Consider the following 12,504-nt stretch of genomic DNA (forward strand, 5'->3'; position numbering starts at 1 on the left):
GAAGGGAAGTTTCTCCTAACTGTTAAGGGAACAATACTGAGATCTGGGACTACTCACATGCATTAAACTGATCATATGTGCTTGCAGGATCAAGACTATTGTTTCATTTTATAAGACATTCAATAAGCATTTTAGTATTAGTACTTCCTGTACATGTGCAATATTAAATATTGTTTTAAAGTTAATTCCTATTACATGTATTTGCACAAGAAATAGTTATGGCTGGCTCTGAGAGAGATGTTACAGTCTACAAAGTAAATAGTAAATAATTTGAAAATTGTGTGTTTTATAGGTACTAAAGGTGTTAGGTGTTTTTCTTTTTAAACTTAACTTTAAACAGAAAAAAAAATCTGAAATTTTGCCATAAGCTTTCACATGGTATTTACATATTCCAGATGTGTTTTGTTTTTATAAAAATACAGAGTACCTGTTATAGGCAAAATGAAGTGGGTTAAGAATTAACTTTTGAGGTCTCTGGCTTCCTGTATCCCGCCGCCCTGCCCCCCATGCCAGATCCTTAAGAATAAATTTATAACACCATGTGCTGGACTTCAGCAAAATACTTCTGTTAAAAGTAGTTAAAAAACTAAAACCCTACACAATGTGCTAAGTATGTACCCCTTAATGTTAGTGTGATAAATATTCTGGCAGTATTCTACAGTATTTCCCTGAACCCATTTTATAATAGTGATATTGCCATTACTGTAGAACACTGTAGTATTTTTTTAAGGTTACTATAATGTTGTTTTATGTAACTATAATATAGTGTACTAAAATTTATGTTTGTATGTGTGTCAGCATAAGGGAGAATGACAAAGGTATAGCTTTGTTGAACTTTTACAGTACATTTCTTCTCATAAGAACTATGGCTGACCATCAGGAAATCTTGGAAGGAACATATCAATAGTAGGTTCAGTTAACAAATGTGAGAACATATAATTGTTACAATTCAGCTCTGGTTCTTAATTTTAGTTACCTTTCAAGTAATTTAGTGGAGCCGTTTCTTTTTATGAAAAACACAGTGAAACTCCAATTATGTCTTTTAAGGAAACACAGGGTGTTACATATTCTATGAAATAATTGGCATTATTAATAGAAACATATATTCGAATCTATTTAAATGTATAAATTCAATTGAAGGGGAGAAAGTTGAATGTAAAAGTAGTGTTGTTTTTTATTTAAGTCAATGACACATTAAAAGAAAATCTGAAAAAAATAAGAGCTTTCACTTTCATAATCACATCTTTCTCAGTGACTGCATGGTGCTGATTTTGATCAATAGACATTAATGGAAATCTGTCTATCATTGGAAATAAATAATATATGTATATACACTTATGTTAGCATAAATATACAATGAGAAACACATTAAAGAGTATATATTAAAATGTATTTAGAGAACAGTGTAGAACAGGAGTACAGAATAAATACATATTGGAGCTTTAATTTGGGGTTATTATTTCTGTTAAGTGTAGCTCAGCCATTAAAGTCTCATTTACATATATTATGTACAGATTCACAAAGAATTCTCTTTTTTCTGTTATGTCTTTGCTGCAGCCTGATTTCTCTCAGTGTACTGCCGTCACTGGTCTGTGCAAAAGAGATCAGAGCCCTAATAATAGATTTTTGACAGTGAGCTTGCCTGCTACCTGCCCTACACAAATCCTCACTGTTCATGTTTGCTTCATGGCAACAAAGCAGACAGAAGGAAAATGCCAAGTGCTGAGTTTGAGGTACAGACCTGCCGTAGCTTGACATTTCAGCAGAATAGCAGTTTATGAGATGCATAATTTTTCATCTGGGACTCAGCTGCCATTTTCATAGAAGCTTGCAGCTCATCGACTGACTGGAACTAGGGCAAAGGTTTACAACGTAGATCAAGGTCTACATCCTTTCCATAGCCATTTTTAAAATAAGAATTATTCTGCAGATAAGGTCACATAACTGAGCATCTTTTTCTTTCCACTTTTAATATTTCCTAGTATATTTACAGAAACTAAAACATTTAATAAATATAACCCATATTTTAATAATCATTTTTAAAAAAACTAATTAAATTTATCCATCGAAGGACTAAACTAATCATCTATTAAGATTGAAGCACAGATATTTGGATAAAGCATTTAAATATGGGAATATTTCCTCCTTCTGTTGGCTTCAAAGAGTTCATTCCTAACTTGAAATTAATAAAAAAAACCCTTTACTCCAAAAGCAAAGTTCATCTGGCTCATATCGTTGTTATACATTGAATTTATATTTTCACATATTTGTGCACATCTGCTGCACTTGGAAAAATTGCTGTGACTTTCAGCAGCAGTTCACCATGTCACAGTCTCATCTAGAACAGTGGTACAGTACACTGGATTAATTAACGAAGCCTTACAGAGAACTGATTTCTCAGTATGTCAAGATTTCAGTTTTATGTTAAATATTTTCTAAAGGCCAGACCCTTAAATCTCAGGGGCTGTACCAAGCAGTGAGCTGTGAATTTAACCATAGGCTAACTGCTAATGATAAGGAAAAGAGTCCAAGTTGAGGCAGCTGTAATACAGTCATTGGATTAGGCTATCAATCACTCAGTTCCCTGAGGAACAGGCAAAGAAGACAAAACAGAGAAAAGGGAAATTAGGAAAGGAGGGCATGACTAGAATGAGATTCTTCAGCAAGTTTATCTGTTAGCTGGTTTGAATCCTCCAACTATCAGACAGAAACATCCAGTGTTGTTTTCAGATTAAAAGCAATGTATTTGTTTCATACCCCTAGAAAACTATCCAGTCAGCATTAACTATTGCTATTCTTTACAGGATAGTTTTTTAAAGTTGCAGCATACAACGGTAATTGGTCATACACTGCTGTTTTAATAACGTGATTAGATTAATATGCATGCTACTGTTGTTGAACACCATGTAGTTTTTATTGTTTACATCAAAATTTATATAAAATGTCTCCAGTGAAAATATTTCATTTTCAAATTATGGGTTTTTTTTAAATGAACAGTTATCCATTGAGGTACCACATTATATTTATTATGGCAGTACTCCCTACTAGAGTGAAGACTAGTGTCAAAGAGTCATTTGGCTGAAATGATATATTTTATTCAGACACTTTCATAAATGGTATGAAAAGAGAATGACAATGAACTACTCTATCCAGAAATGCCGTGCAATAATGCATTTAGTTTTAATCTGGATCAAAATGGCATCAATGGCATGGGAATTAATGCATGCAGTTAAAGTAGTGAAATACATTGCACCAGGTTTCCTCATAAAACAGAACGTAGCATTTGATGTCATTAGGATAGACAGTTATAACATTTTACACTCTGCAGTTAGCAAGAACAATTTATGGATGTAACTAGTTTATTGAAGAAAAATATTAATTATTATTATTATTTATTATTAGATGCTTCCATGCCTTGTGAACCATACGGTAACCCAGTTTTTCCACCTCCATCTGTCTAGTGCCACATTTCTTGCTCCATTGAAGTCTGCTTCCATGAGAGCAACATCTTTCTTAATGGTTTTCTTATATATCATCTGTTGTCCTCCTATATTCAATTTTTCACAAAGTGGTATCCAATATAGAGGACTTGTCTAGGAAAATACAATTTTTTTACATCTATACCACATGCCCAAAGCACATCAGCTTTTTTTTTTCTATAATCTGTTGCCCAGTCTTTTGTAATACCTCAGCATTAGTTACTTTATCTCACCAGCGGACACCAAGTATTCTATGTAAGCATCTCTGATGGAATGTGTTAAGTTTCCTGTTGTAGCATTTGCCAAGTTTCAGAAGCAGAGAACAAAGTGGGCATCACAATGACATTGAATAACTTTACCCTGGTTCCTGCATGAATCTCCTTATTTTTCCAAATATTTGCCAGTCTCTTCTGTTGAAGTAAAGGGAGGGGAAAATGAATAGATAAAGAAAATACGTTTGGGTTTATATTTTTATTTTTTTTCAAAACTGTTTACAGTGGTGAAAAGACATGAATGTACAAATTATGTGAACTTTGTCGGCTATGTATGAGACTAATTCTGCTCCTAGTACCAGGAACAGGATTGGGACTATTGGTATTGGTTATGGCTGCAGGGTTAACATTCTGAGAAAGCAGAACAGCTCCAGTAGAGAATGAACCTCTCTCTTACATTTTAGATTATGAGGCACTTTTAATTTTAAACAAGCACATGCAAAAAATCCTTCAAAATATTTTGGATCTGTTCTTTTACTAGTAATACTTCTTAAAGCTATCTGTAAGTAGGGTCTGAATAAGCTCTCTAGTGATGAGCTGGGGGAGAAGACTTCAGGAACTGACCTTGTTTGCATAGACACACCCACTCTGCCTACATGTGCAGCATGATGGCACTGCCTTGCCCAAATGATTGCTTTTGGCTGGCATTGGATTGCAAATCACTTTGTTATTAGGTGCAGGGGTAATAAAATGCTGTTATCCTTGTTGTGTAAATAAAGGGGAGCAGAACTGTGCTTGGCATGCCCTGATTGAGGGGTTCGCCCTCAACTTAACTGTGCTTGCTAAGCAAGATGTAAGCTTGCCAAAGCCCAGTGGAGATGAGAGAGGGTGGGGACAGGTGTTTCTATCTGGTGGTGTGGGTTCTGCCTCAGGGCCCTAAACACCATTTGACTCCCCCCTTATAATGACAGAGTGATTAAGACTTAATTGAGAGTCTTTTGTTATGGATCACTAGAGCTGAAATCATTAATAACCAGGTCTAAGCATTAGACCTTCTATGGAATAGTGTCTCTGGTGAAAGAGACTGCCCAACCTGCATTAGCAGTGAGGCTCCCCCACAAACAGATGAAATCACTGAGAGCTGTGTTAAGTGATTGGACCTCAAGACATCCCAGTAGAGAGGGCAATGGCGGAGTGAATGATGATGGAGCAGCCAGCAATGGAGTGAATGATGGCGGAGCAGCTAATGACAGAGCAGCCAATGGCAGAGTGAATGACGGTGGAGCAGCCGGTGATGAAGTGAATGACCACTGAGCTGCCAGCGAAGTGGCCAGCGTGAGAATGAGTGACCATGGAGTGGCGGGTGCCAGTGGGTAAACACAGAGTAAATGACACAGCAGCAGCAGCTGAAGGGTTGCTTGATGCCAACTTGCACAGGGTGGGAGGTGAACTCATGCGAACACACCTCTGAACTCTGGATCGATGCTGACCAAGGACAACTATGAGTCATGTGTGGTGGAGAGAGAGGAGACTAGCATGTTAAAAGAACATTTGTTGTTGGACTTTCACACCACAAGGTGACAGACTGAGCAAAGGAACACTGCCCAATGTACTCGGGTGGGGGGAGAGGGGTTGCTAATGATCAGGTGTTTTCCTAATTTAATGCCAGGTTCCTTTCCTCTTTTATTAAAAGTTTTCTTTTCCATACACAGACTCAGTATTTGTGCGTGGGGAAGCATTGCCTCTTAGTAGCACCCAAGGGTCATGTGTAATTTTTCCAGATTACTGGGTTGGAGCTCGAGCCAGTTCAGTGTCGTATTGTCAAAAGGAACCCCTAGATATTTAACCCAGCCTTTGTTGTTGCCAACTCCACCTGGCAGGAAGGTTACAAATCAAACAAAACTTCTATTGCAGTTAACTTTTGAGTTCATCCTACATGTCATAGTTGTTTTAAGTGTTTTATACAAAATTATTATTTTTATTGGAAAATCACTTGATATTTAAGTATTTTTCCATTCACTGTAATAAGGCAGTGAAAGTAAAATATAAAGAATTTCAAAGAGTAAAAAGCTTTGGTAAAGCCTGTTGCAAAGTTTTTGTTTTGCACCAAGTCTCAGCACCTCATAAGATACATAGTATGTGTATGGCAGTCTTCAGGCCAAATCTTTCACACCTTACTCCCCCTGGTATCCCACTTAGAATTGTGTCCAAATATAGAGTGAGGACTGGAGGATTTAGATTGAATAGACTGGTCAGATTGCCTGGGGCAACAGTGAGGGAGAAAAATAAATGGGGAGGCGTGAAGGGCTGCTGTACAATTGGAGTATGGGGGGGTAGCATTTATGGGGTGGATTTTCACTACCAGGAAGTGGGCCTAAGGTTTGGGGACAAGGTGCATTATGACTGCACAGGCTGCCTCTCCCTGATTAGGGGTGCTAAGGAATGCTAATCAGCTGTCCAGTCTCCAAAGCAGTAATAGGAGCTAGAGCCAGGTACATGTATGGTATCCTGTAGTAGTTAATACAAATTGTAACATATTTTTATTATTATTATTCATTATTATTATTCATTATTTTATTAATTGCAAGGAAAGAGGGGAAGTTAAACAGATGCACAGTATGTGTAAGCTGGTGGAAGTGAGGTACATTGCATTTGGAAGCCAGCAGGAGTCACTCTTGCAGATTCAAAAAAAAACAAAAAACCCCAGCCATGCAGATATTTTTAATGCAGGAGGATCCAAGCTTTTGGTATGAGAGCAGGGACTGCTTATGAATCAGTATGCGTAAGTGGCTGGGACTGGTGTGTCAGTGCTATGATCTGGTGACCCAGATGAGCATTTTGGGAGATTGTTTCAGCTTAATCAGGTGGCCAGCAAGTGTTTGCTGACCATGCACTATTGCAAGCCTTTGTCAGTTGATGATGGAACCATACTAGAAGACAGGGTTTGAGAATTCACTGAGCCTTGATGTAAGAAGGAGGGGGAGGAGCTGGCCCAGGAAATAGGGTCTAGGTGTGGTTGAATTCAGATGTAGATATTGTAAGATCCTTTGCTGCTGACTTTATCAGACCTGCAGGTGATTCATAGATACTAAGGTCAGGAGGGACCATTCTGATCATCTAGTCTGACCTCCTGCACAATGCAGGCCACAGAATCTCACCCACCCACTCCTACGAAAAACCTCACCTATGTTTGAGCTATTGAAGTCCTCTAATCGTGGTTTAAAGACTTCAAGGAACAGAGAATTCCTCCCTCAAGTGACCCGTGCCGTATGCTACAGAGGAAGGCAAAAAACCTCCAGGGCCTCTTCCAATCTGCCCTGGAGGAAAATTCCTTCCCAACCCCAAATACGGCAATCAGCTAAACCCTGAGCATATGGGCAATATTCACCAGTCAGATACTACAGAAAATTCTTCCCTGGGTAACTCAGATCCCACCCATCTAATATCCCATCTCAGGGGATTAGGTCTATTTACCATGAATATTTAAAGATCAATTAATTTCCAAATTATTTCTGTTGACTTTGAATTCCACATGAAACCTTGTGGTAGAATTAATGAGAATGGTTTATTGTCTCCCATGGAGCTTATACACTTTACTTGTTGTTCACAGCACAAATGTTTTCTAACTTTATCTCCAACAAGGTCAAGGATATGGCAGAGTTTGTAAACAACTCTGGTGTACAGCTGAACTAGCAGATTTAAAAACTTTGAGTGCTGACCTGCTGTGGGTCAATTAGGTCCTAGTCTTTTCCAGGGCAGTACTTATTTTTGAATACTGATTTCTAGTATTTCACTGAATGTCATATGTTTGTTTTGATCACTTTTGTATTCAGAGCAATAATCTCTTTTCATCAGAAAGATCTACAGCAAGTTCTTACATTTCTTCAAAGAAAACCATTTAAAGAACATTCTCTGATAGAGATACTTTAGGATGCAGTTAAGATTGTAAAGTTGTATCTATTACTTTGGCCAAAAAAAACCCCCCAACACATGCACCACATACATTCAGTAAGTGAAGAACTGAAAAATGAAGAAGAGCCAGGAAAGCCTGAGTTAAGGATAAAGAATTAAGCATTTTATAATTCAGAAGTGCCTCTTCTTGTCCTTTCCCATCCACACTCACTCACTCACAGGAGGCAGCTGCACTTCTGAGAGATGTGGGAGGAGCTCCATTGTCACTGTTGAGAATGTGTCCCATCATCTTCTGTAACCAACATCAGCTGCTCAGCTGGCTCCTCCACTGAGATGGCCTCTTCACTGATTGAGAATGAATTAACAACACAGTGGTGAAACCAGCTCATCTGCAGGCAGCTGGCCAGTGACTGGGAAGGAAGTTGTGCTAACTCTAACAGTTTAGGCACTGAGTCAGCTTGTGCTCCCTTCCTTGGGTTCCTGCATGTAAACCAGGGCCCAGGAATTTCACAGTTAAAAAATTTAAAAAACCTCAAATAAACCCAGCATTAGGGATTTATGATGGGGATTGTGAATCGTGCATGTATTCTAGGAAAAACCATCTGGACAAACTTTCAACTGGAGCTGGGCAAAGAATGGATTTTTCAGTTCACTGGCAATTCCAAAAAATTGAGAGAAAAATCTCTCTTCAGGTTGAGAAAACAACTAAAAACAAACGTAAAAAAAGCTAGCTAAGTGAAAAGTTTTTTTTAAAAAGTAATTTTGGGGTTGAATAAAACATTTTGTTTAACCCAGAATAAAAATTTTTTTATTTTAAGAATTTTGTTACTTTTAAATATTACAGAAAATTTTGAGACAAAAAGTAATTTTGAATCAAAAGATTGAAGTCTCATTTCAAAAAGTCAATATGAAATATACATTGAAATATTTCATTTTTTAAAAAATGTTTTGTTTTCACCTGAAAACATTTGATTAAATCAACACCAAAACCAGCGCATTGTTCTGCATTTTTCACTTCAGTAAACGTTTTGGTCAGAAAATTTTGCCAAGCTCTACTTTCAAACCCAGGCTTCATTTTACGTCTTTTCAATAAAAACGGTGAGAGGCTCTGACTCCATACAGGTGAACAAAGGATTCACAGGAATCTGAGAGCTCAGTTAGCCCGCCTTGCTGCACCTGGAGGTTGTATCAGACTTAATTTGTTGTCAGACACAGCTGGGAAACAGTTGGGTCATCTTTATTAAGGAAGGAAGTGAAAAGTACATGGGAAGGTCTAGGAGAGGGACCCAGGACAGAAAAGCCAAGAAAAAAAGAGTGTCACTCCCAGACAGGAACTGTAGAGAGGCTGAAGGAGAGGAGCTAGCTGTGATGGTAGGCTCTGAGAAAGGGGCAAGACTCCAAGGAAATAGCCCTGTGTGTTTGTGTCCCCAACAGGGATAGGGAGCTGGGGAAACTGAGCAGGATTGAAAACTCAACCCTTATGGGCAATGGTGGTTGTAGTTGGGTTTGGTTTGTTTGGGGTTTTCTACATTCTGTTGGGAGATTCTGGAGGGGAAGCCTGGGAAACTGTGAGGATAGTGGGACTGCAGAGGAGCCTAGGATCGGTAGAAGATACTGCGTTGATAACTAGAGTTGTATGGGACACTGATGCCCTGGAAGGGGTGAGATTGAATGTGTCCTGGCTAGAGAGCTGAGTTTTAAGAAGGAGCCAGGGCCAGAACAGCTGTTAGCATGGGGGGTCAAAGAAAAAGATTCTACTACCCAGCAACATGAGGGCGCTCCAGCTAGCGAGTGAGTTCTACAGAGGTTTAGTAAAAAAAAAAAAAAGAGAGAGAGAGAGAGTGTTGAGATTTTTGGAGGAGGCAGGAAGTTAATTATTGGGGAGGGAGTGTTTCCCCTGCTTCTGTTATCGCCCTCCATCCCAGCACTCTTGTGAATCACCTTTGTTATTTCCCGAGCTTTAGTTAGCTGTGATTTGTTGTGATTTCACCCTAGTGAGCACATTTTTATTTGGCTAAATCCTGCTAGCATTCTGTATTTTTTAATATCCTACTTGGATGGTGAGCAAATCCTAACACTGCAAGCAGAAAATAGAGAAGGGGAAAAATAGGCAGATTTGTTCTAGGAAAACTAGATCTTGGTTTTGTATTTCATTGCACATTACCACATCTCCGATGAGTTATCACCGAACATGTTCACTACACTATTTCACAACCACAGGGACATTTTTTTGGCCTTGCATGTTTTCAGATAAATGCAACCACTATATAATAGTCAACCAACGCATTTGCATTTTAATATGTGTATATTCTTGCAAGGAACAGTATTGTACAAAAGGAACTGCATAAGCATTCTACTTAAAAGCAATAAATACATGCAAAAATCCTATAGGAAAACTACTGTAATAATTCTGTGTGCTAGTTAATCACCCATTTGCAATATCTATATTCCCAGATAATTGAAGGAGTCTTCTCCATTTACATACACTGTATAAAGCTCATTGTTAAAAGACCTGGCTTTAAATCCACAAGGGAGCTGACCGTTAAGGATTAAACCACCATTATTGAGTCACAGAGGGAGCAGGTGAAAACATTAAGGTTGGTGCCCTGTTGAAACTAGATACTTCAGAGTTTGAGTCATGCTCCCAAGTGACTGTAGTATGTACAGATGGCAAATATGGAAAGGTATGTGAAAAAGGTGTGTTTAGTGTCAAGAGATCAGGAAATACAATTACTTGGTTTCTACAGTACCATACCAATCTCAGCGAAGTTAAGACATTCCACGGATGCAGTGCTAACAAACCAAAAAGGGAGATTACCAAAAGGAGAGGCAGCCTTAACTTACATTTGACAATTATGTGCATTGGTGAAAACACAACAAGATGTTCAGCTGTGAACAGCCATGCCTATGTGCTTCAAGGTCCTGTAGACATCACTGACTGGATTCGGGAGAAAATAGGCTGATTATCAATCCATGATCTGTTTGTGGTGAGCTTAAGGTTACTGATTTTATCGGGACAGTCCTGATAGTTGGGGTTTTGTCTTATATAAGCACCTATTACCCCATCCCCTGTCCTGATTTTTCACACTTGCTGTCTGGTCATCCTAGGTGAGCTCATCCCAGCAATTCTCATGCCTGAATATTGACTGCCACCCTTAAGAATAGCTGCCACATCAGATGCATGACTGTTGATTGTGCCGGCCCTGGCAGTATTTCCACTGATCTGTGGACAGTTGCCCAGTGCTATGCTGCCTGTATTTTAACAAGGGGTATTCCTTTTGTAGCCTTTGAAAAACTTTGTGTGTCAGGAGTGTACACTCTTGGGGAAAGATGTAGAATCTGCATAGTTGCTTTCTCTATTAAACTAAATGGTTTCCTGAAATCCTAACAAAGAGGGGATTTTGAAAGTTGGAATACGAAGAGACCATGTTCACTGCTGGTTATTCTAGGCTGCTGCTTTGCACCTCTGAAAGTATACTGTGCAGCAGCATACTTATTGATTTGCTAGTAGTTTTAAGTGTTTAAGAAGGTCATGAGGGAGGCTGTCTTCCCCCTTATCTTCTCCCCCATCTCCCGGAGAAGCTTGTGAAAACCTCTGGAAGTCCTCAGTGGGTCACATCGGTGGGATTCCTCTCTGACAAACCAAAAGAGGTCTGTCAAGTGGGGAAGGCATGGAAGCACTAGTGCTTTCCCACTGCTTTCACCTTCTGCATTGCTCAGCTGCTCCTGGGTGCCACCCTCCCCACCGGGACACCTTTGCTCCTGGCAGATCCTTCAAGTCTGCTCCCAACTGCCCCAACGGTGATTGGTGACATTTTCTTGGTGTTTGGGGAGCCTTACAGGCAGGAGTCCTAAAGGAAAAAGTGACATACTGAAAGTCTGATGTATTGGCAAACAGAGCTTTGGCATGCAGGTCTCCTCACAGGCTGATAGGCATGAAGCTTGATCATTTTAGAAAATTTGGGGGATTTATGTGGCTCATCTGCATTACAGACTTTTTCCAAAGGCATCAAAGCAACTGATTCTAACTTTGCCTGTTTTCTAATCTCATGTCAGAGAGAAAAAAGTCAAAGTGGAATTTACATGCCTGATGTAAAAATATCTAGTATTTTTCTATATTTTAATAAACCCTAATAACCGCATTTGCAATCCCTTAATGCTATTTCTCATATTCTTGTTACAGTAGGTGTATGGAAAACACGTTTCCTGGTTTAAAAAGCTCAAAACAAATTTCAGCAGTTTAATCTCAGTGTTAGAAAAAGGATCACAGCAGCTGCGGTAGTATTTTGTATTTAAGCTAGTTTTCGTAAAGACTCGTGACATGCTCCCTGGGAGCTAAATATTGACAGGCATGCTCTGGCAAGCAAGATCAAGCTTGCTGAATTAACAGAGCTCAAGTCTCTGCATTGACACTGTAACCCAAGTCTGAAAACTATTATCCTACTCCATTTATTTTGGTTTTATAGGTGATACTGTCCACTTGAATTAGGGATTTCCAATGTATCTTAAATGCTGTAACCATGAATTAATTTGATTTGAGAATAAAATACTTCCAAGGCTGCTTGTATACTGAAGGTAGATACATCTTTACTATTATACAGTGTGTATATATGGTGCCATAAAACATGCATGATTTCAAACTTCCCAACATAAAAAGTAACTATTAAAAGTAAAAGGGCTTATAGATATTAATAATCTTTTGTACTATTATAACAACCACATCCCAAACTATCAGTCCCTGAAAGGCAGGGGTCAAAAGCTAAGCTTAAACATAAATTCATTACAGGATACAATTAAGAAGATTATGTAGCAAAAAAATATCACAAATTGTTATTTTTTTCTAATTGTAAATACATCCTGTTTATAAAGCTTACTGTTTACTTGTTAAATTTCTGAGTAAA

At 38.6% G+C, this 12,504-nt stretch overlaps 1 protein-coding gene across 1 annotated transcript in view; it reads left to right on the forward strand.

Annotated features, from left to right (window-relative positions):
- The window catches only part of DPYD (dihydropyrimidine dehydrogenase), a 542,721-nt gene that overhangs the window by 435,401 nt on the left and 94,816 nt on the right, over positions 1 to 12,504 (forward strand). The gene's annotated exons all lie outside the window — the stretch shown is intronic.

This window comes from Dermochelys coriacea, chromosome 8 (assembly GCF_009764565.3).
Source record: "Dermochelys coriacea isolate rDerCor1 chromosome 8, rDerCor1.pri.v4, whole genome shotgun sequence".
NCBI classification, from domain to species: Eukaryota; Metazoa; Chordata; order Testudines; family Dermochelyidae; genus Dermochelys; species Dermochelys coriacea.